The sequence below is a fragment of the Eptesicus fuscus genome, chromosome 1 (genome assembly GCF_027574615.1).
Source record: "Eptesicus fuscus isolate TK198812 chromosome 1, DD_ASM_mEF_20220401, whole genome shotgun sequence".
NCBI classification, from domain to species: domain Eukaryota; kingdom Metazoa; phylum Chordata; class Mammalia; order Chiroptera; family Vespertilionidae; genus Eptesicus; species Eptesicus fuscus.
The window spans coordinates 67,361,795-67,371,430 of record NC_072473.1 but is presented as its reverse complement, the minus strand read 5'-3'; the positions used below and the strand labels follow the sequence as shown (position 1 = coordinate 67,371,430).

General features: G+C 45.6%; 1 pseudogene; it reads left to right on the top strand.

The window, feature by feature from the left end:
* Nucleotides 1-4,768: 4,768 nt before the first annotated feature.
* LOC103296771 (F-box only protein 46-like) lies at nucleotides 4,769-6,521 on the top strand (annotated as a pseudogene).
* Nucleotides 6,522-9,636: the final 3,115 nt, after the last annotated feature.

Genomic DNA, 9,636 nt, shown 5'->3' with positions numbered 1-9,636 from the left:
GAGGCAGCTATTCGATGTTTCTAACTCTCTATCCCTCTCTCTTCCTCTCTTAAAAAAACAATAAAATAAAAAAAAATAAAAAAAAAGAAAATCAAAACAAAAGAATGCATTAAGGTAAACTGTTTAATTATATAAAATTTTAAGGTAAATGTATTCATATAAATAGGTTTAGAATAGAAACATGGATATTTTAACATGAAAAATATTTTCATCTTCAATATTGATGCTTAAAGTTTAATGACATACAAAATTAAACCAAGAGTCAGTATATGTAACTCTATCAGCTGTTTAAGTGTGAGCTATAGGAAGAAACACATTTTGATAGATTTTGGTATCTTATATTCTATTAGCAATTTTTAAAAAAATAATGATGGCTATAACTTATTTCTTAACCCACTAATGGGTTGTGATTCACAGTTTGAAAAACACTCATTTAGACAATGATGAACAGCCATGCTTACTATTTTGAGCAACTCTACTATTTTGAGCAATCAAAAACCTGGTAATGACTACTTTTTAGCTCCTAAGTACAATTGATTTTGCCAATTATCACGTTCAACTGAAAGAAAAAGACAAAACAACCTAAAGCTCCTTCTCAAGAAGGTTGTAGTCAGGATTCACTCTTCTTAGTGTAGGAGGCAGGCAGCATCCCCTCACAAGTGTTGCTCCCTCAAGCAATTTTTCTCCCCCTCAACCTTCTGTAGCCAGCTAGGATCCCATATCTTTTTTTCTACTTGCACCTCAACACCTGATCTTAATCAAGTTTCCAATTTCTATACAGTAGAAATAAAAGCTACAAAATGGGGGAGGGAGGCAGTGCTAGAACATTTGACAAAAATATGTCAAAAACCCCCAGAAAAAAATGGCAATAAATGCATTGGCTTCTAAACACAGTTTCAGGCCACTATGTCAGCAATAGACTCCATGAATCCTACCTAACAAAAGAGTAATATGCAAATTAACCATCACTCTGCTACACCATGAGCCACGCCCACCAGTCACGCCCACTAGTCACGCCCACCAGCCAATCAGTGTGAATATGCAAATTAACCCCAAACAAGATGGCTGCCACCACAGAGAGCAGGAGGGAGGCTTGGATTTCCCAGGCAATAGAGGAAGCCAAGCTTTCCACACACCCTGGTGGGTCCAGGCCTCCACTCAAGAATACAAAGTTTCAATTATAGAAGATAAATCCCAAGATAAATGGTGGCAGCCACCGAGCTAGAGAGAGCAGGCTAGGGTTGCCCTCGGCGACCAAGGAAGCCAAGCTTTCAACCTACCCTGGCCGGCCCAGGCCTCCGCTTAAGGCTACAAAGTTTCAATTATAGAAGGTAAACAAATCCAAACAGAAATGGTGGCAGCCATGGAGTGATCAGAAGGCTTGGCTCCACTCAAGGCTACAAAGTTTCAATTGTAGAAGGTAAATAAATTCCAGATACCAGGGCCTCCGCTTGGGTCACCAGGGGGCATGGCCGACCTGCAAACCACCACAGGCCCCTCGCCCAGGCTGCCCCATGCCTCAAGGGAACCTCCACCCTGATCCGGGACACCCTTCAGGGCAAACCAGCTGGCCCCCACCCATGCACCAGGCCTCTATCCTATCTAATAAAAGAGTAATATGCAGATTGACCATCACTCCAACACACAAGATCAAGATAGCTACCCCCATGTGGTCAAAGATCCTGCCCCCATGTGGACACAAGATGACCACAACAAAATGGCCAGCAGGGGAGGGCATTTGGTAGGCACCAGGCCTGCAAAGGAGGGCAGTTGGGGGCAATCAAGCTTGCAGGGGAGGGCAGTTAGGGGTGACCAGGTTGGCAGAGGAGGGAAGTTGGGGGCAAACAGGCTGGCAGGGGAGCATTTAGACATCAATCAGGCTGGCAGGGCAGTGGTTAGGCGTGATCAGGCTGGCAGGCAAAAGTGGTTAGGGGCAATCAGGAAGGCAGGCAGGTGAGCAGTTGGGAGCCAGCAGTCCTGGATTATGAGAGGGATCCCAGATTAGAGAGGGTGGAGGCTGGGCTGAGGGACACGCCCCCCCCCCATGCACAAATTTCATTCACTGGGCCTCTAATATTATGAATCAATCTGGTTAGGTTATGTTTTTTTCAATATTTTGTTAAACTTGCTATAAATATTCTTTAAACTTTTCATGAAGGCAAAACAAAAACTAGCTGTTATTAAATTTTTTTATTAAAACTTCTAAATAAGAGCCCTGCCCAGGTGGCTCAATTAGTTGGAGCATCATCCTGTACACCAAAAAGATTACAGGTTTGATTCCCATTGAGGCACATACCTAGGTTGTGGATTTAGTTCCCTGTCAGGGAGTATAGAGGAGGCAACCAGGCTATCTATGGGTATGTCTCTCTCACATTGATATTTCTCTCTCCCTTCCTCTCTAGGTAAAGATCAGTGAAAACATGTCCTCAGGTGAAGATTTAAAAATCAAAGGAAAAAACCTTCCAAATAACAAAATAGCATATACTTAAAAATAAATTGTGACTAGTTCAGTCTAACACATTTTTAAAAAATTTATCTTTATTGTTGAAAGTATTGTAGTTGTCCCCCTTTCTTCCCCTTTAACCCTCTTCACCCCACATCACTGAGGCCTTCACCACCCTATTGTCTGACTTTTTTTTTTCCTACTATTTCAAGCCACTTTGTCATATTTTGGATTTCTTTTTTTTACTAAATGTAAACCGCAACCATTATCCTATATAATAAAAGGCTAATATGTAAATCGACTGAATGGCAGAATGACTTGTCGCTATGATGCACACTGACCACCAGGGGGCAGGCGCTCAATGCAGGAGCTGCCTCCTGGTGGTCAGTGCACTCCCACAGGGGGAGCACCACTCAGCCAGAAGCCAGGCTCACAGCTGGCAAGTGCAAAGGTGGTGGTGGTAGCTTCTCCCGCCTTCACAGCAGCGCTAAGGATGTCTGACTGATGGTTTAGGCCCGCCTAAGCTGTCAGTCAGACATCCCTCAAGGTCTCCCGGACTGTAAGAGGGTGCAGGTTGGGCTGATGGACAACCGCCCCCCACCCCCCCCCCGAGTGCAGGAATTTTGTGCATGGGGCCTCTAGTTGTGAGATAAATGGAGATACTGGAGATAGTTCTGGTTGGTTGTTTATCCAATAAAGACACTTTTATTGTTCTCCTTCCCAACTATATCTTACCAAAATTGTTCTTCAGGGTATAAAATAAAGTATGACTAATGATAAATTATTAATACTTTATTACTCACTTTATCAATTTTACTGTTTCTAAAAATTATTATTTTATTCTATTTTTAAAATGTAGGTATTATGTTTAAAAATATATTTATAAAAATACTAAACTATTTTAGAGAAAATGATTCTGGACAACTGTGTCCTGAAAAATAGTACAGAGTAATAATGCTATATTTGCTTTTAGCATATAACTATACTTAATAAAGAGCTGGCATAGACCATGAGAATCATAGAAATAAGAGAACACTGAAGTCTTTCTGCAAGACCATGAATTTATTGCACTGGAAGCTACATACCTGTACACATGGCAAAGATTACTTTCTAGGATATGAAAAGAAAAGAAAGTGAACCTCCATTTCATAAACAGTAAATTTTCCCAAGTGCAACACCAAAAAAAAAAAAAAAAATTATCAGTCAGTCCTTCCCTAAAATGATTTTTCAAAGGAGAAAAAAACAGACAAATAGAGGCTTAACTATAAGAATTTCCTCAAATCTTTATTTGGCCTTGAACTTTTATCTCTCATAAACATCCTCTTCCTGTAGCAAAGTACATACATAAGAAAAAGAAGATTCATTAGCCTCTTAGCCACACAAACCTGACAAAAGTCCCCAAAGAATCCTACATAAAACAAGAGAATAGTTATATAAATCATGCATATAAATAAATGTCTACTCTCATTTCCTATTCCAGTAAGCCTTGCACTGTTGACTGAGGTTCCAGATGAAGAAAAGAGGTATAAAAATCCCTTTCCAAATGGCAATATCTATTGCTATTAATGGAAAGAGAATTACCAACTCATTTAATGGAGATGATCTAGTTTTATTTGTTAGTTAATATATACTCATTATTTTTACTCATGGGATATGACACCTTCTGGTGTTGGCAGCTGCCAGATTATGTTAGCACCTGCCTATAGTGGTTAGTGAATTGGAGAAATATTGAGGACTTTATGAACACCTGTGATTGTTATCACTTGTCTTTAGACATGTACTCAAAACTTCCTCAAATCCATGGCAAACTAAAGTAAAATGTATTTAGTGACTTAATTGTTATTTTTATTTTCTAAAGCTGACTATTCCTTGCCCTGGCTCATGTGCTCAGTGGTTAGAGTGTTGGCCCACACACCAGAAGGGTCGCTGGTTCGATTCCCAGTTAAGGTTACTCGGGAAGCATGAGGGAGACAACCAGTCCACGATGTACCTCTCTCACTCTGATGTTTCTCTCTCTCTCTCCTTTTCCCTCCCTCTCCCCCTCCTCCCCTGCCTTCCATTCTCACTGCAAAGCAATGGAAAAAAAGCCTCTGGTGAGGATTAACAAAAAAAATAAAATAATAAAATATAAATAAATCTGACTGCTTAGAGGTTCTTTTCTTAGCTCTTGGGGACAGATTTTTAAAAAATAAAGTTTAGGAGTGGGGGAAACCGGCGTATCTGAGGGAGCTTCAGCGCGGGGAGATGGTAGCCTGTGGAGTACCCCACCTCCATCCAGGTCCTGAGATGCAATGATCCCCTGCCTGTCTGCCACCATTCCCCAGAATGGACCACTGCAGCCTCCTGCCCTTCCAGCTGTGGTGCCCTCGGCCCTTTGGCACCTACTCACAGAACCAGCCACGCCCACCTTCCACAGCCCTCAAGCCATCCGCCTGTTCTGAGTCAGGCAGCAGGGCTGAGCCAGACCATGGGCCTGCCCACTCAGAGAACACACCACCCGCCTTGGCCACAGAGGCCCCTTCCTCCCAGCAGCATCTGCTGGTGATGAGGGTCAAGTCCTGCTGGACACGTGGTATGTTATCAAGCCTGGGAATACAAAGGAGAAGGTGGCCTTCTTTGTGGCCCACCAGTGTGGTGGCGGCAGCCGGGCCAGCCCCATGAAGGTCAAGGGGCACTGAGGTAGTGACAGCTCCAAGGCCAAGCGGCGGAGGCGCTGTCTTGAGCCTACTAACGCTCCACCGGACCCAGGGGGGCTGGAGGGGCCCCCTGCTGCTCAGGGGACCCCAGCCGCAGCCAGTGAGGCTGCTCTCTGTGGCTGAGATGGTGGCCCTGGTGGAACAGCAGGCTGCCCTGCAGAACTACCCATACCCGGGTACCCCAGCGCCTGTGGTCATTGTGTCAGCAGAGCAGGGTGGTTCTGCCAAAGGGCTGGGGTCTGAACGGCGGTCTGGTAGCGGGGACTGCAGCCGTGTGGCTGAGGCGGTAGCTCATTTCGAGGCCCAGCCGGACAACCCTCCAGCCGAGGTCCTCCGCAAGGAGGAGAGGCCTGGGCCAGGCCCCGGGGTACGCATCTCCTTCCGTATCTCCAATGGCCGAGAGCCCTGTTCACCAGACGGCAGCTTGCCCAAGTGGAGTGGGGGCCAGCCAGGCTGTGCCTACCCAGGCAGCCCAGGACCAGGGGCCTGAGCCAAGGACAAGATTACCTGTGACCTGTACCAGCTCATCAGTCCCTCTCGGGACGCCCTCCCTAGCAACGTGGAGTTCCTTCTGGCCAGGGCAGACCGAAGCCAGCGAGGGGGAGGCCCCAGCTCCTGCCAGGCCCAAGCACACTCCCCCGGCACCCCCTGCCACCCCCTGCCCGGGACTGTGGAACATCCGACTTCCATGTGGATGTGGTGGTGACAGGCGTGGTGGACGAGTGCATCTTCTTTGGCAAGGATGGTACCAAGAATGTGAAGGAGGAGACAGTGTGCCTGACGGTCAGTCCTGAGGAGCCACCCCCACCTGGATAGCTCTTCTTCCTCCAGTCCCGGGGGCCGGATGGGCCTCCCGAGCACCCCCAGCAGACTCGCCGGCCACTGCACTAGGCCCAGATGACACTGAGAGCACAGCAGACACCTCTCTGTGCCACCCGTACTGGTGTCACACGACTTCCTGGAAATCGGCTTCAAGATCCAGAGGCTGCTGGAGCCATGGTAGTACATGCTTCTGCTTCTCGAGCACGTGCTGGTCAAGATCTTCGGCTTCCTGCCCACCCGGGCCCTGGCTGCCCTCAAGTGCACCTGCCACCACTTCAAGGGCATCATGGAAGCGTTTGGACCACAGACTCGCTCTGGAGCCGAGACCCCCTCTACCGTGATGATCCTTGTAAGAAAAAAGGGCCATGTGTCACTGGCGCTGGTACCCTAAGCCCTACCACCATGACCGGCCTTAGGGACGCTCCTACTGGATGTGCTGCAGTCCAGTCCATTGAGAGACGCCTGGCTGCCGCCTGGGTCTGCAAGATAGCAACTGGGTGCTGCCCTGCAATGGGCCTGGTGGGGGCGGGGGCAGGGCTGGTGGGGAGGAGGGGAGGTGAAGCCAGGGGAGGGGGGGAAGCCCACCATGCCTGCCCCTCTCCGTGGGTGCCGAGTGCCAGGACTTGGTCACCAGCCCTACCCCCAGACGGGCAGTGTTCATCCCCCTCCAGACTGAGCTGGGGTTCAGGGGGATGGCCTAAGAAAGCACTCTGACTGGCCCCTATTGGTTTTCTGTTCTTAAGACCCAGGGCCAGGGACCCTTGTGGAGGGTGTTTTTTACTAGCATCTCAAGTTTCTTCTCCATTCAGCCCTAGCACCCTTCCTGCCACTCTACACCCCAGGGACCCACCAGCAGGGAGCAGATGGCAGCTAATTTTGGTATTATTTAAGGGTTCCCCCATCCTGGCCCCCTTCCGGTCCCCCCTAGCCATCCCCATTCTCTGTCTCTGGAGCTGGTATTCTCTCTCCCAAGAGGCTGCAGCACCCAAGGCTGGTACCTCTCCTAACCTGTGCCAGAGCTTACCTCCTCTTCAGGAATTGGGGGCCATTCGATCACAGATCAAACTGGGTACGTTTCATGGCAGCCTGCCATTTCTACATGTTTTCCCCATTAAAACAATAAAAATCAGTTTTCTCCTTACCCTCAAGCTACTGGTCTCTCTACTTCCCCCAAAGGGGAAGAAAAAAGAAAGTTAAACTATAAAAATTTCCCTCCTCCCATTATTTAAGCTATTTACCATCACCACAGCTAAAAAAAAAAAAAAAGGAAGAAAGAAAGAAAGAAAGAAAGAAGAAAAAAGAAAGAAAAAAGAAAGAAAGAAAGAAAAAGAAAAAAAGCTGTGAAGCCCTTTGCTTTGCTCTTGACAGCGTGGTGGGCCAGTGGGCAGGGACTGTGGGTTTGAATTTGGTTGTTTTCCTTCTGCTCTGGGTACTTGTTCAGGCTTTAGGGTCTCCACCCTGAGCCACATATGTTTCTTTAGAAAAAGCCTTTGATTAACTGAGACCTTGATTTTTCAGGCAAGTGGGTCTGGGGTGTTTTTGTTTGGTCTGTTTGGGTTTTGTTATTTTGTTGTTCTTGTTTTGTCATCCCTGTGGTTCTGGAAGCCTCTGCCGTGTGGCATCTGACCAATTTTGAATTGGTCCTTTAGATAAAATCCATATTTATATAAAAAATAAACTTTATTTTAGAATAGTTAAATTACAAAATTATGACAAAACACAGAGAGTTCCTGTATACCACACACACAGACTCCCCTATTACTAACATCTTACATTAGAATGGTACATTTGTTATAATTAATCAATCAATATGGAACAATTTTATCAATTTAATATCAAGCCAGTGGATGAAAGGGGCCACATGCTAACCTGACAAGTTCTGGGAAGGCCTGTATGTAACCACAAGGATGGTCTGAAATTAAAACTTTAACTAAAAGCAGTTATGGTGGGTAGTCACGTCCTAGGCCGGTATCTTCCCTAACAAGGTCAATCTTTAGCTTAACTGAGCCTATTGTCTTTTTGCATGTAAGATAACATATCCTTCAAATATCAGGGTAACTTGTAATTTCCCTTTTTCTGAACCCCTCCGGGCACAATCAGATGCCCTGGGCACAGGACAGATACCACAAATTCCTTCATTATTATTGTTATCATGTTAATTGTTGACTGTTAACTATCCCGTACCCGCCTAAGTAAAAGAAGTATGTGTCTATCATTTTACTTTTTATCAAATCCCAGAGATCCTGCCCACCTCCCCACCCCCGCCGGCCACCGCTTTGCTTTCTCCTGCCTCTCTAATCTATTACCAGTGGATTTCATGTAACCCAATTAAGTCTCTTCCTTTCATTGTAATGTATAAAACAAGGTGAAAAACCGCCATTCTCTGGAGCATTATCCCAATCCATTGAGATTCTTCTTCCTGGCAATTGTTGACAGTTTGACTCAAATAAACTCACAAAAATTCTTTACAGGTTTGAATGTTTTAACATTAACAAACCTTTATTTAGATTTTCTTAGTTTTCGTCTACTGTCATTTTCTGTTCAAAGATCCTATCCAGGATACCACATTACAATTAGTTCTCTTGTCGCCTTTGGCTATGGCAATGCCTCAGATCTCTCTCTCTCTCTCTCTCTCTCTCTCTCTCTCTCTCTCTCTCTCTCTCTCCCTCGAATTGGCTTCCTTCCTTCCTTCATTTCTTTTTCTTTATTTTGCTGACCTTGACAGTTTTGAAAAATATTGGTCAGATATTTTGTAGAATGTCCTCCAATTTGGATTTGTCTGACAATTTTATTACTGTTATTGGACTGGGGTTATATGTTTTTTGGTTGGAAGACCACAGAGGTAAAGTGTCATGATCATCACCTGGCTTAACTCGATCGCCTGGCTTACCATAGTGCTTCTCTGGTTTCTCCACTATAAAGTTAACCATTCTTCTCTCCCTTTCTATGTTGTGTGTAACCTTTGTGAGAAAGTCACTATTAACAGCCCAAATCTAAGGGTGGGACTTATGCTATGAATCCTTAAAGGTGGAGTATCTACATTTGTCTATTTTCCCCATTTATTTATTTACTAGAGGCCCGGTGCACGAAATTCGTGCACTGGGGAGGGTGTCCCTCAGCCCAGCTTGCACCCTCTCTAATTGGGACCCCTCGGGGGATGTCCAACTGCAGGTTTAGGCCCGATTCCTGTGGAATTGGGCCTAATCCTGCAGTTGGACATCCTTCTCACAATCCGGGACTGCTGGCTCCTAACCGCTCACCTACCTGCCTGATTGCCCCCTAACTGCTTCCTTGCTGGCCTGATTGACCCCTAACTGCTCCTCTGCGGGCCTGATTGCCCCCAAATACCCTCCCCTGCTGGCCTGATCACCCCCAAGGCTTTTATTAGTATAGATATGACCCTGCACAGAAAATTTTACTAACCCTGCTTTACAATAAGGGCTTGACGATTGAATCATTAGGACCAGACACGAAGATTTCCTTTCTTTAAATAGTGGAGGGAATACTTATCTTGTATTTAAGTTGCCCGGAAATTAAAATGAGATAATGACTTAGAAAAGCATAAAAGCACCACATAAAGACAACTGTCTTTTTAATGAAGTGGCAAAATGAAAAACACTTTTTATTCTCCCCTTCCTTCCTTTACAGCTTTTATTTAATCTTTGAAATTCATAA